The sequence below is a fragment of the Mustela nivalis genome, assembly GCF_964662115.1.
Source record: "Mustela nivalis genome assembly, chromosome: 17".
Lineage (NCBI taxonomy): Eukaryota > Metazoa > Chordata > Mammalia > Carnivora > Mustelidae > Mustela > Mustela nivalis.
Genome location: NC_139036.1, coordinates 44,204,906 through 44,220,748, shown reverse-complemented (window position 1 = coordinate 44,220,748; position 15,843 = coordinate 44,204,906). Strand labels below are relative to the sequence as shown.

Genomic DNA, 15,843 nt, shown 5'->3' with positions numbered 1-15,843 from the left:
ACTAGTTACAGAAGCAGATTGGATGTTATCATGGTAGATTACTTTGAAGGAGACATTGGTGAAGAATTACATGGAGTTATTTGCACATTTATTGAATATTTACTTCATTCAAGAGACCATAATAAAGAGTATACATAGTATTATAAGATACTGCCCTTACTCATCGAGTTTGCTATTCATTTTAGGAGTTAAGGAGGAGGATTCTTAGAGTAAATGGTATAAGTCCTCAGAATGAGGAATGACACAATGAAGTCTTGAGGAGGGAGGAGTGAATATTACCAAAGACAGGAGATACTGATGTATGCAAGGTGATTACTCCATGGCTGGCTGGAGTAGGGAATGCCCATAGAACTTTCATACTGTTTTTATTTATTTTCTTTTCTTTATAATTTATTTTATTTAAATGTAGCTAATTAACATGTAGTAAGTGTATCATTAGTTTCAGAGGTAGAGTTCAGTTATTCATCTGTTGCATGTAACACCATTGCTCATTATATCACGTGCCTTCCTTAGTGCCCATCACCAGTTACCTCATCCCCCGTCTACCTTTCATATTTTTTTAAAGATTTTATTTATTTATTTTACAGAGAGAAATCACAAGTAGATGGAGAGGCAGGCAGAGAGAGAGAGAGAGAGGGAAGCAGGCTCCCTGCTGAGCAGAGAGCCGGATGCGGGGCTTGATCCCAGGACCCTGAGATCATGACCTGAGCCAAAGGCAGCGGCTTAACCCACTGAGCCACCCAGGCGTCCCATCATACTATTTTTAGAATATCCTCTCCAAATATTTTTTTTTTAGGTTGAACCTTAATATATGAAAGGTGGGATGGGAGTTGGTGGATGACACAGTTTTTTTGGTTGAAGCAGAGTTCTAGGTCTCCAAGAGCAGCTTGGAAACCATAAGTAGAAGGCAGTTATGGGAAATTGGTTTGAATAGGCACAAATCAGATAACTTACTGACTGTTGACTATGTGCTAAGCACTTAACAAATATTTAGTTCTTACAGCAAGTCTATGAGATGATTGCTGTTACTCTCATTTTGCAGAATAAACTGAGACTTAGAGAAACCTAGTAAGCTGCTCAAGAATAAGCGGCCAGTAAACAAGGGTGTCAGAATGCAAACCTTTTTTTTTTCTTCTACATTTCAAAACTGCTTTTAACTACCCACACTGAATGCAGAAGGCTTTAATACTGCTCCAGTTTAATGTTTTATTTTGTAAGCCGAAGGCAGTTTTTGTTCAGAGGAGAGACTTTCATAGCAAAAAGATGTTAAAGATAATTTTATCTAAAATTCATTTTACAGGGACACCTGGGTGACTCAGTGGGTTAAGCCTCAGGTCGTGATCTCAGGGTCCTGGAATCGAGCCCTACATTGAGCCCTGCGTTGGGCTCTCTGCTCAATGGGGAGCCTGCTTCTTCCCCACTCCCCCTGCTTGTGTTTCCTCCCTTGCTGTGTCAAATAAATAAATTAAAATCGTTAAAAAAAAAGATCTTAAGGGCGCCTGGGTGGCTCAGTGGGATAAGCCACTGCCTTCGGCTCAGGTCATGATCTCGGGGTCCTGGGATCGAGTCCCGCATAGGACTCTCTGCTCAGCAGGGAGCCTGCTTGCTTCCTCCTCTCTCTCTCTCTGCCTGCCTCTCTGCCTACTTGTGATCTCTCTCTGTCAAATAAATAAATAAAATCTTTAAAAAAAAATCTTAAGAAAACAAAAGATCTAGAAATAGATCTAAATGTATACAAGGACTTTTTTATATGATACAAGTGGTATCTGAAACCGATGATTAGATGGGCCGTTGTATGATGCTGGGACAACTGGGTAGCCATCCAGAAGAAATCAAGTCAGATTTATACCAGGACTCACACACTAGGGGGCGCCTGGGTGGCTCAGTGGGTTAAGCCTCTGCCTTTGGCTCAGGTCCCTGGGATTTAGCCCTGCATCCGGCTCTTTGCTTAGTGGGGAGCCTGCTTCCCCACCGCCATTATCTGCCTGCCTCTCTGCCCACTTGTGATCTCTGTCAAATAAATAAATAATTTTAAAAATAATAATAAAATAAAATTCATTTTACAGATGGAGAAATGTTAGGTTTATGGTTTCAGAATGTCTTTGTCATAGTGCTGAAACCTCGCCCCAAATTCTCTGATTTGTGATCTCTTGTTCTTTCCAGTACACCAGCCAGGACATCTGTGGTAGAAGTTAAATGCTAGTATGATCGAAGTATGTCTGAAGATGAGTGGAAGACTGTTTAGAAAGTTGTCCGGGTATGAGTTGATGAGGACTTAGAATAGAGTGGTGGCAATGGAAATGGAAAAGAAGACAAAGATATGAAGATGTGAAGGTTGATAAATGAACCAAGAAGCATAGTGTATAGTTACTTCATGCATATGTCTGACTGGCAAGCTCTTGTTCGCTGGCTTTAGTGTTAATCCTTTATAATAGCCACTAGCATTTATTAAGTGTCCAGTGAGTGCTTGCGAATGGATTATCTGATTTAAATCTTTTTTCACATAGATGTTATTCCTGTTTTTTAGATGAGGAAATTGACATTATGAGCAGTGCTTTTGCCCGAGACCTTATAGCAAATAAGTGATAGAATACTTGTACCAAAACTATGCTTTTAATCAATATGTTGTAGTGTACCTAAAGTTTGTGTAGTGTACCTAAAGTTTGTGTTGTAGTGTACCTAAAGTTTGCATTCGTTTATCTTTCTCTGCTCTGGAAAGATAACGATGGTGGTGAGAAATGCAAGTATTACAGAATTGAGATAACGATAGTTATTTTGGCCAAAAAAATTGAAGATAGCCGTGAATGTGATTTTTTTTTAAGGCTTTTAAAGTGGTTATATATATTATTCATGATTAACATAAATTTGTGTATAGTCAGTAGAAACTTAAGGCTAGATCGAGTGGTAAGAACTTTAGCCATGTTTTTAGGGATGCTTGGTAATCGGTGTCCAGCAGGGGGAAATACTGTAACTTCTGTCTTATATTCTAATCCCCCCCCCCCTTTTTTAAAAAGATTTTATTTATTTATTTGACACAGAGAGAGAGCACAAGTAGGGGAAGGAGCAGGCAGAGGGAGAAGTAGGCTCTCCGCTGAGCTGGGAGCCTACTTCTGTGGACTGCATCCCAGCACCCTGGAATCATGACCTGAGCCGAAGGCAACTGCTTAACGACTGAGTCACCCAGGCACCTGATCCCTTTTTATTTCTCATACTTTATATTTGTCTCTGCTGGCACTTTAAGGTTTCTTAAAGATTTTATTTATTTGAGAGAGAGTGAGAACACTGCAGAGGAAGAGGGAAAAGCAGGCCTCATGCACAGCAGGGAACCCAATGTCGGGCTTGATCCTAGGACCCTGGGATTATAACCTGAGCTGAAGGCAGGCATACTTTCTGAGCCACCCAGGTGCCTTTTTAAAAAAAGGTTTATTTGTTATAGCGATTGAGAGAGTGCGCACACATGTTGGGCAGGGGAGAAAGGATCTCAAGCAGACTCCCCACAGACGGCAGAGCCCCCACACATGAGGCTTAATTGCAGAGATCACAACTCAAGCCAAAATCAGGAGTCAGGGGCACCTGGGTGGCTCAGTGGGTTAAGGCCTCTGCCTTAAGCTCAGGTCATGATCTCCGGGTCCTAGGATCGAGCCCCGCATCAGGCTCTCTGCTCAGCGGCGAGCCTGCTTCCTCCTCTTTCCCTCTCTGCCTGCCTTTTTGCCTACTTGTGATCTCTATCAAATAAATAAATAAAATATTTTAAAAAACAAATCAGGAGTCAGAAGCTCAATTGACTGACCCATCCAGGCACCCCAGAACTTCTGAATTTTTTAAAAGGAACCAGAAGTCTAGATCTATCTTTCTTTTTTGTGGGTGGGGGTGAATTCCCTGTTTGATAAATATTGGCTCAAAGTTTTAAATAATTTGGGATAAACAAAACATATGGAAGACCTAAATTTGACTCACTTTAGGTTACCAGTTATGATTGCTTTTGAAATTTGACATGGGTTTGAATTTGAGCTCTGTGACTAGTAAGCAGTGTTTCCTTGCTATACCCTCAGTATACCATATTTTAAAGATTTGGAGGTCTAGGGAATTGAACATGATGGTATATAAGTTTTATACCTGTATTCAATCTCATTTTCCTCCTCAGTATGTAAGGTGGGAGATAATGCCACTTAGTAGGTGGGAAACTTTATCCATGGTCAGCTGCTAAGGCTAAGAGCTGTGTTTGTAAATGCACAAGTCTTTTGACCTCTACTCCAGTACTTTTTCCATTAAACTTAATGGTTTCAAACTCTAATGAGCGGCAGAATCACTTGGGTGCTTGTTAAAAATGTAGGTTCCCAACCAGCACAACTCATTGGGTCTGGTGTAGGGTTTAGAAAATTACATTTTATTTTTTGTTTTTTTATTTTGTATTTATTTTTTTAAGTAGGCCTCACACCCAGCGTGGAACCAACACAGGGCTTGAACATAAAACTGTGAAATCAAGATCTTAGTTAAGATCAAGAATCAGATACTTAACCAACTGAGTCACCCAGGTGCCCCAGGAGATTACATTGTGAACAAGCTCCCCCAAAGAATTTTGCTCTGGGCCATGTGAATAAAATAGGCTTCTCAGAAAATTACCTTCACTATAGCAAGTAGGTTAGACAGTTGGTTCTTTTACTCTTTTTCTTTTATTAGTGATTTTGGGTCTGAATTAGTGTAATGCTGTTTATTTTTCTTAATAGTCTTATCCTTAGCCTGATTTATATTGTTTCCTCTACCGTATTATGGATTTCTTGCACTCGGTTAATTCACATGTTTTTTTTTTAAATTGCATTATTTTTTTTTTTAAGATTTATTTATTTATTTATTTGACAGAGAGAGATCACAAGTAGGCAGAGAGGCAGGCAGAGAGAGAGGAAGGGAAGCAGGCTCCCTGCTGAGCAGAGAGCCCGATGCGGGACTCGATCCCAGGACCCTGAGATCATGACCTGAGCCGAAGGGAGCGGCTCAACACACTGAGCCACCCAGGCGCCCATTTAAATTGCATTATTAAAATGAAACTGGTTTATGTAGAAACTGGGTTTCTAACTTGGGCAGGAAAGTGTCCAAGAAAGTTTTTTTTTTTAAAGATTTATTTATTTTAGACAGACAGGAGGAGAGGTTAGGGGTAGAAGAGAGAGAGTCTCAAGCTGACTTGGCGCTAAGAATGGAACCTGACTGGGGGCCTGATCTCAAGACACTGAGATCATGATCTACCAGAAACCAAGAGTCTGACCCCTAATGGGCTGCACCACTCAGGTGCCCCTCCAAGAAACTTTTAAAATGAGCAATATAGAGTATATAGTGATCATGATTCCTTGTAAGTAAAATCATCCAATCAGGTAGAAATAATTGAAAATATAAAAATTCATTACTGAACCAGTATTTGATAAATAGGAACTAAGAAGAGACAAAATTGCTTTCAAAACTGTATGGAATCATAGATTTTTACAATTGTTAAAAAAAAATAGAAAGAAAAAAAGAGAAATTCTAGGGATGACCTAGGATCTCTGGACTCTTAGTAGAGACTACAAAGGAAATCAGGGATTTTTCAGTTTCAATCTACTTGACATTCTGAATTTATTTGTATATTCCTTGAGGACTTCATGTATTACTAATTTGATACACAGTGGATTAGAATCTTGCTCTCCAGTACACATACATAGCTGCTGTTTTCTTCCAGGTGGCAGTAATAGTCAAATAGTAAACATCCTGACAAAATGTTTAATTTTCTCGATTTTATTTTAATTAAATATATTTTCTTAGGTGATTTGAACTATATATTTAATTTGGAGAAGGTTTTGCTAAAATTTAGTTTTGTTTTTTAAAATTTTTATTTATTTTAGAGTACATGAGAGCATGAGCAGGGGAAAAGGGCAGAGGGAGAGAGAGAAGCAGCTTCCTCACTGAGTAGGGGGCCTGGCTCAGGGCTCCATCCAGAACTTTGGGATCATGACCTGGGCAGAAAGCAGACACTCAAGTCACTGAGCCACCTAGATACCCCTAAAATTATCCTTCTTTAGGTTCATTCTTTTGGCTTGGATTTAATATTTATGTTAACATCATTTTTCATACTCAGTCTCATTTTGTTAATGGAATGGTATATGGGAAACATTTTTAGATGATTCTTTGGTTATTGATCCTGGATAATAACTTTCTGCCATCTGCAGATAGAGTTGTTTCATTATCACCAAACTGCATGTAAAACATTATAATTTGTCACGGCTTCTATTTTAGAGTATCATTCATTTTATTTTAAAAATACCAAATTTGGAGGGGCACCTGGATGGCTCAATCGTTAGGGGTCTGCCTTTGGCTCAGGTCGTCATCCCAGAGTCCTAGGATCAAACCCTGAGTAGGGCTCTCTTCTCAGCGGACGCCTGCTTCATCCTTTCCCACTCCTCGGCTTCTGTTCCTTCTCTCACTGTGTCTCTTTTCATCAAAAAAATAAATAGAATCTTCTTTAAAAATTTGGAAATGAAAAAGCAAATTGATTTTTTAAAATTTTCTTTCCTTTAAAAAAAATTTTTTTTTTTTTAATTTTTAAAAAATTTCTGGAGCCTTAAGGAGATAATTGGTTTAGAGTTCAACATCCTACATAGTGAGTTATAGTTTCCAAAGCATCTTCTATTTGTTACCTCTCAATCTGCATACCAAACCTGAAAGTGAGGATAATATCCATTTTGCAGGGGAGCCTGCTGAGACACAGGCTCTGGCTGTCAAAGGTGACACCGAGGTTTAGAAATAGTTTCTTATTGGAGAACTGCGATTTTGTAACCCAGCCTTTTTAGGGAGTTCCTAGAAAAATACAGGAAAACAAATATTTAAAGTTGAACTGGGGAGAGGGTTAATGTTGAAAGTAAAGGAGGAACAGTTTAAATGAAGCTGGAAAGTCTTTTTTGGATTTTTGAGGGATCCTGGAATTGTAAAAAAAAATTCTCAAGGTAGTTATAGGAAACTCAACCAATAGTAAGAGAATACAGCTCTAAGGAGGTGTTGGATTGTTGTATGCCATAGGACTGGCTACTGTCTACATAACTCCTCCAGATACTGTCTACTCAGATATTTTCCACTTGCGAAGAATTGAAGTGAGCCAGAGTGCCTGACTGGTGCAGTCAGAATATTGATCTCAGGGTTGTGAATTTGATCCCCGTGTTGGGTGTAGAGATTACATGAAGGAATGAATAAATGAACGAGTGAATGGATTTGAGCCCCGTGTTGGGTGTAGAGATGACATAAATGAAGGAAAGAATAAATAAGCAAGCAAGCTTAAAAAATATTGAAGCAAGCCTTAAGTCTAACTCCTTAAACATGTAATGCTTTCTTTTTTTTTAAAAAGATTTTATTTATTTATTTGACAGACAAAGATCACAAGTAGGCAGAGAGTCAGGCAGAGAGAGTGAGAGGAGGAAGCAGGCTCCCTGCAGAGCAGAGAGCCCGATGTGGAGCTCGATCCCAGGACCCTGGGATCATGACCTGAGCCGAAGGCAGAGGTTTTAACCCACTGAGCCACCCAGGTGCCCCTAATGCCTTCTTCTTGATTGCTAATGAATGACAGTAGATAAAACCAATTGAACAAGTCTCTAAGTAATGCAAAATTCAAATTTTTTTTATGATAACGTACATATTTTTTGAGATATGAAGGCCTAGGTAACATAGTCCTGTGTTCTATTTGATGAAATAATTACTTGATGTACAAGACACTTAAATTACCACAGTTTCATGGCATGAAGCAGAGGGCACTATGATGACCAAATACATAGACCTGAATAAGTTCTAGACCCGCTATGAACATGTTCATTCTTTTGAGTAAACAAATGCTTTTTAATTGAACATGACTGTATCCCAGATATTGTGTCAATTACTCGGGATACAAGCATAAGTGAAACTCAGTGCACAGAAGTGATACCCAACATTTTTTTTAATTTTTAATTTTTTAAAGATTTTATTTGACAGATAGAGATCACAAGTAGGCAGAGAGAGAGGGAGGAGGAAGCAGGCTCCCTGCTGAGCAGAGAGCCTGATGTGGGGCTCAATCCCAGGACCCTGGGATCATGACCTGAGCCGAAGGCAGAGGCTTTAACCCACTGAGCCACCCAGGCGCCCCCCAACATTTTTTTAAAACTAAGGACCTAATACTCTTTTTCTCGTACCCATTGAGCCCCATGTTTTTTTGTTTTGTTTTTGTTTTTGTTTTGTTATTTTAACCTGAAATTGTATGTATGCATGGTTTGGTTTGGTTTTGTTTTCAGAGAGAGAGAATATGTGTACCTGCTCGGCAGGGGAGGTGAAGGGGCTTATGGAGAGAGAGAACCCCAAGCAGGCTCCTGCCTAACATGGAGCCTGATGTGGGGCTTGATCTCACGACCCTGAGATCACAGCCTGAGCCGAAATCAGGAGTCCGATGCTAAACTGACTGAAGCACCCAGGTGCCCCCCGAAATTGTATTTATTAAATTGGTTTTCCCATTTTTTTTTAAAATTTTATTTATTTATTTGAAAGACGGAGATCACAAGTAGGCAGAGAGGCAGGCAGAGAGAGAGAGAGAGGGAAGCAGGCTTCCTGCGGAGCAGGGAGCCCGATGCGGGGCTCGATCCCAGGACCCTGAGATCATGACCCGAGCCAAAGGCAGCAGCCCAAACCACTGAGCCACCCAGGCGCCCCTTGGTTTTCCCATTTAAAAAATAAATTGATCTTTACATTATGGTTAGTATGAGATAGCCTTCAATGAGTTGGTATAATTTTAGCTAAAACAATCTTACTTGGAGTAAAAGTATATTTCTTTAGGTAATTTATTTATTTACTTTTTAATTAAAAGCACCTCATGCACTCCCTTTATTATTCTCTTCTAAGGGCTTGAGTATCTCATATCATCCCTTGAATTCCCTGAATCCTTTTCAGATTTAACATTCTGATTCCATAACATATTCATTGGTAATGCTTTTTTGCCTTTTCTCTGTCCTTGTTCAGTAATATTAGGCTATGTGATTAAAATTGAACTATTTTTTATCTTAGGAAGCCAGATCTGATACCTTGGTAAGATGGAGGATGGGAATTCTTTAGGTCATAGTCAAATTTCTGTGCCCTTAGAAAACATTTGTATTTGAAAATCAAATTATATAGGTTGTTGTATAGATCACTAAACTGGCTATGGCAAGAATGTAGTTAGTTCTGTACTGGAGAATTTGAATTCTGTTGAGTAGGAAGTCTTTTTTTTCTTTTTTCTTTTTTTTTTTGAAACCGTAGGATCTCAGGGCGTGGGGGCGATAGTGGTGCCTGAGTGGCTTAGTCAGTTAACCATATGGCTTCGGCTCAGATCATGAGCGGCGTCCTGGGATCGAGCCACGTGTCTGGCACCCTACTCAAAGGGGAGCCTGCTTCTCCCTTTCCCCCTGCTCCTGATTTCTCTCTCTCTCATTCTCTCTCAAATAAGGGAATAAAATCTTAAAAAAAAAAAAAAAAACAACTCTTAGAAACTCTGTTGGGAATAGTTAATGTTCTTGATGTTTCTAGTTAGTGTTTCAGGGAGGTAGCATTTATCATATTATAGTTACTAAGAAAAAATACTTAAATGATGCTGAAATTAATCATTGTTTTCATGGTACTGAAGACTTATTTTCAGGAGAAATTTTCCAAAGTGACACTTTGGCTTGGAAATAGATGTACCATTTTTCACTCTGTTTGTGCGAGTTGTGTGTAATCACTGTTTCAATAAATGAAATTATATTCGATGCATTAATGTAGGCTACTAAGAGTCCTATTTTGAATAGTTTTGCAAATCAGAGAATATTTCGTACATGTATTTGAGTTTCTAAAAGTAAGAAACAGATTTAAAGATGCCAGGACAGGCTCTTGGACTTAATTAGTTTAGTGGCCACTTTTTGAAGTGGATATTGTGACTTTGATGGCTTTTATATTTATTTCTGCTTTATTATGATCAGTCTTTTAAAACTATTTTCGACACCGTAAGAGAACATCAGATATTTTTAAGTATTCTCAGGTATATGCACTGGCTCTATAAATGTTCTGCCCCACCCCCATGCCAGAAATTTAAGTAGGTAAGATTATTTTGTTTAATTATTGGTAATTAATGGGGGTTTAGAACTTTGTGTTGATCACTGCCATATGCCCAGTGCCTTCCAACAATGTAGTAGCAGTTCAGTAAATATTTGTAATGAATCATTTCTTGACTCAATCTTAGTAAGGGGAAAGACAGCAGAAAGAAATTGAGGTGTTCTTATATATCTATTGACTGTCCAACCAGTCTTTTAATTATTTTGGAAGCTTCATTTCTAATCTGCTTCTGTGGGGAAATCATATGCTTTTGAAGTGTCACTGATTACCAAATTATGGTTTTTTTTAAATATTTCCTTCTCAGTTATTCTGTTCCTGGAGTTTGTCTCTAAAAATAGTGTTTCTCGAAAAAGTATTCTCTTCAGTCCAATTCTTTGGGCCAGTTTCTTAGATTAGTCCATCTCTATTTTCAAATCAAAACCGATTCATGGGGATTTTCTCAGAAACAAGGTGGCTATAGTCAGTGAATTTTTATATTTGGCCTTATTTTCTCTTCAGTTATGATAAGTCATAGTAGTAGCTTCACATATTTGCAAGAGATGCATTTTTTTTTTTTTTAAAGATTTTGTTTCTTTATTTGATAGAGATCACAAGTAAGCAGAGAGGCAGGCGGGGTGGGGGGAAGCAGGCTCCCCACCGAGCAGAGAGCCCGATGTGGGGCTCGATCCCAGGACTCTGAGATCATGACCCGAGCCGAAGGCAGAGGCTTAACCCCCTGAGCCACTCAGGTGCCCCTGCATTTTTTTTTTTTTTTAAGATTTTATTTATTTACTTGACAGAGATCACAAGTAGGCAGAGAGGCAGGGAGAGAGAGAGGAGGCAGCAGGCTGTCCACCGAGCAGAGAGCCCGATGCAGGCCTCGATCCCAGGACCCCGGGATCATGACCTGAGCCTAAGGCAGAGGCTTTAACCCACTGAGCCACCCAGGCACCCCAAGAGATGCATATTTATATACAAACATGTCGTACTTTCGTCGTATAAGTAGAAGTAAAACTACCTTTTAAAATATACCAAGTACAATTTGGGTTGGTTAATGAAACATGTGAAGTTTTTTCCTTCTCTTTAGAAAAATATTTTGGTGGGGTGGTCACCTGGGTGGCTCAGTTGGTTAAACATCTGCCTTTAGTTCAGGTTATGAACCAGGGATCCTCCAATGGAGCCCAGTGTCGGGCTCCCTGCTAAGTGGGGAGCCTCCTTATCCCTCTAATCCTGCCTGTCCCCACACCCACCCCCTTTCCCGCTCATGCTCATTCACTCTCTCTCTCTCAAATAAAATAAATACTTAAATTACTGCAGTAAAAAATTTACTGTAATTTTTTTGCTGAGTTATAATTGTCATGCAGAGTATTAGTTTCAGGTATAGTACATAATGATTCAATATTTGTATATATATTTAAGGTTTTGATTTAGAAAATAAGAACACCAGTGTTTTGTTTTGTTTTGTTTTTCCATCACATGAATACATCAGTATTGGCCTGATGTGTTCTCTAGGTCTGGTGTGTTTTCTTTTTTTTTTTCCTCCCCTCCTCCAGTTGTCTAGTAGATCACAGTCCTAGTATTTATTAATCTTTGGCTGAGGAGGACAATTTCTTCTAAGGAAAGTGTGTACTGTTCTCTTGGAAGTTGTGTCTTTTGGAGTGAAATAAACAACAAAATGTTCTTAATTTTATGGATTTTAAGAAATATTTTCCTCCTTTAAAGGAAACAATTAGGGAACCTGGATTTAGTTCATTTTATTTTATTTTATTATTTTATTTTTAATTGGCTTTTGTGTATTTTTATTTTTAAATTTTTAATTTAATTTAATTTTTGGAAAGGGAGAGCAAGTGAGAGAGTACAAGCAGGGAGAGGAACAGAGAAGCAGACTTCCCACTGGGCAGGGAGCCTAATGTGGGGCTCATGACCCACCCAACCCACTAAGCCACCCAGGTGGCCCTTTAAAATTTTCTTAAATTTTTAATTTTTTTTAAAGATTTTATTTATTTATTTGATAGAGACGGCACAAACAGGCAAAGCAGCAGGCAGAAGGAAAGGGAGAAGCAGGCTTCCCACTGAGCAGAGAGCTGGACATGGGGCTCGATCCCAGGACCCTAGGATCATGACCCAGAAGCTTAACTAACTGAGCCATCCAGGCGTCCCTAATTTTTAACTTTTTAAAGTAGGCTGCACACCCAGCATGGAGGCCAACTTGAACTCATGACCCTGAGGTCAGGACCTGAATTGGGATCAAGAGGCTGGTGCTTAGCCTGCTGAGCCACCCAGGCACCCTCTTTCTTGCTTGCTTGCTTGCTTTCTTTCTTTTAACAGCCTCTTTATTTATTTTTTTAGTTTTAATTTTAATTTTTTTAAAGATTTTTATTTATTTGCCAGAGAGAGAGAGAGAGAACACACAAGCAGGCAGAGAGGCAGGCAGACGCAGAGAGAGAAGCAGTCTCTCTGCCGACCAAGGAGCCTGATGCGGGACTCGATCCCAGGAGCCCGGGATCATGACCTGAGCCGAAGGCAGCGGCTTAACCAACTGAGCCACCCAGGCGTCCCTTAATTTTTATTTTTTAAAAGATTTTATTTTTAAATAACTTCTGTACCCAACATGGGGCTCAAACTTACCACCTTGAGATCAGGAGTCACATGCTCTACCAACTGAGCCAGCCAGGCACCCCAGTTCAATTTATTTTTCAAAAAAAAGTTGAGTTTTCTAGAGAATATCATACTAGCAAACATTTGGTTCCTATCTACTTTTTGAAAAGTCATTACTGTAAATTGTTATTCAGGTTTTCCGCAGTGGTGTTCTTTATGATAGGATTTATCATTAATCACAAATGAGTAACTTGAGAGGTTTTTGTTTTTAAGCTGCAGTCTCTTTCTGTATTACATATTGTTCTCTGTCTTTTCCCACTAGGATTTTTTTCTTTGTCTGGAACCTCTTTAATAATGGAAAGAAATTACTGCTTGGCCCAGACAATAATGTCATCTTCAGATTGTTTTTTGTTTGGGTTTTGTTGTTGTTGTTGTTGTCGTCATATATATATTTTATAAGTAAGCTCTGTGCCCAGGGTTGGGCTTGAATTCACAACCCAGAGATCAAGAGTTGTGTGCTCCGCCAACTAAGCCAGCCAGGCACCCCTATATGTTTTATATATAATATAATATATATATATTTTTTAAATTGAAGTATGATTAGCATACAGTGTTATATACTACTTTTAGGGGAACAACATGATTCAGCAGTTCTGTACAGTACTCGGTGCTTACCGCAATAAGTATAGTTCCCCCTCTGTCACCAAAATGTTATTATAGTACCTTCAGATTATTTTTAAAGCCAGACTCTTTATTTTCTGCGATGAGTTACCTCTGAGTGGACTAATTATAAGTGGGACAGCCATTTTGATGCCACTTTCTCTGGAGTTCCGGGTCTCCTTCAAAGCTTGGCTTTGTTGTATGCAGAAAGAAAGATGTTGGCAAGCCCTGGAAGACTTCATTAAAAGGAAACAAAGGAAAGCTACTTCAGGGGTTTTATTCATTCATAACAGTTTGAGTTCACAACAGAACTCAAATATACATTAGTTTTCTAAGCACTTAGTGTTAAAGGTTATTTTCCAGACCTTTTACTTATATATTTTTTTAGAAATTGTCTTGATGACTCCCTTCCCAATCCACAAATCCTCTTAGAGTTCTTTTAGTGAAGGAAATGATCACTGTCCAGTTGATCTGTCTTTGATGTTATTTCTTTAAGGAGAAGTCCCATTTGGGGCCCTGAATACTGATTTACCAGAATGAATAGTTAAATTAGAAATTGGAAGCTAGAGCTAGTTCTCTTGCTTTCAAGCCCCCCCCCCCGCGCCCCCACCGAATTGTTAAAGAGGAGGTTGTACATGTTCTCAAGTAGCAGTGCAAAAATCCCACATCCTGGGCCAACCAGTGTGAAAACAACTGCTCTAGCACTAAGTGTCCTTCCTCTTCTTCAGCTGAAATTGGGGGAGGGACAAACCAGTTGTTACTTTACCCCTTCCCATCTGCCTGCTAGAAGGCCTGTTTCCTACCCTAATGGTTTCTGCCTAACAAATGGTGTTTCTTTTTTACAGCATTATGATCCTGGACTTGTTGTGGTGATGGTAAACTTAGCAGTGGTAATTTTTTATTTTCAGACTGAATTACTCCTTTTGTCATCAGTGCACCAATATGTTAGGCTTACTTTCTCTGTTGTAGCCTTCATCCTTCTGCTTGGTCTTTTTCATTTTCCTTTCCTTTCCTTATGCAACTTGTCTGATCCTTGTTCATTAAAGGGTACTGTTAAGAAGGGTTGTATCTGTTTGTGTTAGAACTGCCAAAAAAATCAGTTAAAACATTAAATTCTAATACTGTCAAAAACTTGATTTTCCCACAATGTAATGGGCACTAGCACTTGCTACTGCAATTTATAAATAAATTAAAACAAACTTTGACTGCCTTAGAAGGCAAAAGTACTAATGCAGAGTTTATGAACAGGGGTTTACAGAGGTAATGAATTTATACCAAAACGTTGATTCTTGCAAAACAAATTCTGACAGACCAAAAAGAAACCAAAGCCAAAAAAAGTAAATTCCTTTGACATTTCTTTTCAATTCTTTCATTGGAACATTTGTGTATTTTACCAGTAAATCCCTGATTGAGACGTTATGAAAGTGATATTACACCTAGGAAGTCATTTTTATAACCTGTCTTTAATTTGGTCCTTTTGCTAAAGATTGCAGTCACTGCTTATTTATTATACCATTGGGCATAAGGTAGTATGCATTTTCATTTTGTTTAACTGGCAGTCTTTGATAGTTTCTAAAAGAAGGCTGTATTTTAGAACTTTTTTCCTTTTTTTTTTCTTGGCATGAAAAGATCTTTATTAACTTAAACTTCCACTGTGATAATTATTCTTAATTATCTCCTTATTTATTGTTTGAAAACTGTAATGGGATATTGGTGATAAGTAAACTTCCGAATTTGTTTTTCATTATGTTTTAAAGACAAAAATTAAACACATATGGAGCAACTGGATATAAGTGGTTGCCAATCACTTTCAAAACAGTTTTTTCTTTTTTCTCCAGGACCAAGCCTAGTCATGAATATGGCATTTATTTATTTTTAATTGGTTTTGGTAATACCTAAGATTTAGCCTGATAAAACTCAACTTTTTAGCCCAAAGGTATAATACATATGTGTGTATAACAACAACAACAAAAACACACAAAAAAAACCCCTTAAAAAAAACAATTGTTTACACCAGCCTGAGTGAAATGATGAGGGAAGTAAACATTGTGTTTTTTCACTAAAGGTGTACAACGGATAAGGTAAGTCAGTCCTCTTTTCAGTGGGCTTACATCACAATAAACAGCGCAAGTTGTGATGTAAAACAGCTGTGGTAGTAAAGTGCTTGTCTGCCCCATTTTGCTTTGTTTGGCTGGTTATGAGTGGATTAAATATACATTTTTAAAAATCTCCAGCATAGATTGATTAGTTTAAAGTCAATTTTCTTCGCAACTAGTCCTTTTCACAGCTTACTGATTGCCGTAGCCAGTGTTAAATCTGCTCTGGAAAATGAGACCTCAGAGCACCAGTTTTAAAAGTAAAATGAGTTTTTGTTCCTAAGGGCAACTAACCATTGCTTTTAATTTAAATGTTGTCACAGCCCCAGTTAATTTTGAAAACAAAAAAAATTAGACATGCTGAATTGCAATTACAGAGTTTTCCTGTATCATGTTTGAAACCATGCATTTT

The 15,843-nt window shown here is 38.5% G+C and overlaps 1 protein-coding gene across 6 annotated transcripts in view; it reads left to right on the top strand.

Moving 5' to 3' along the window:
* Nucleotides 1–15,843, top strand: part of GPATCH8 (G-patch domain containing 8) — a 110,168-nt gene that overhangs the window by 43,017 nt on the left and 51,308 nt on the right. For 2 of the 6 annotated variants that reach the window (XM_082706312.1, XM_082706315.1), the window contains one exon: nucleotides 14,181–14,225. The exons of the other annotated variants lie outside the window; for them this stretch is intronic. The gene's annotated coding sequence lies outside the window, so the exon portion shown is untranslated. The remainder of the gene's footprint in view (nucleotides 1–14,180; nucleotides 14,226–15,843) is intronic. 6 annotated transcript variants of the gene reach the window in all.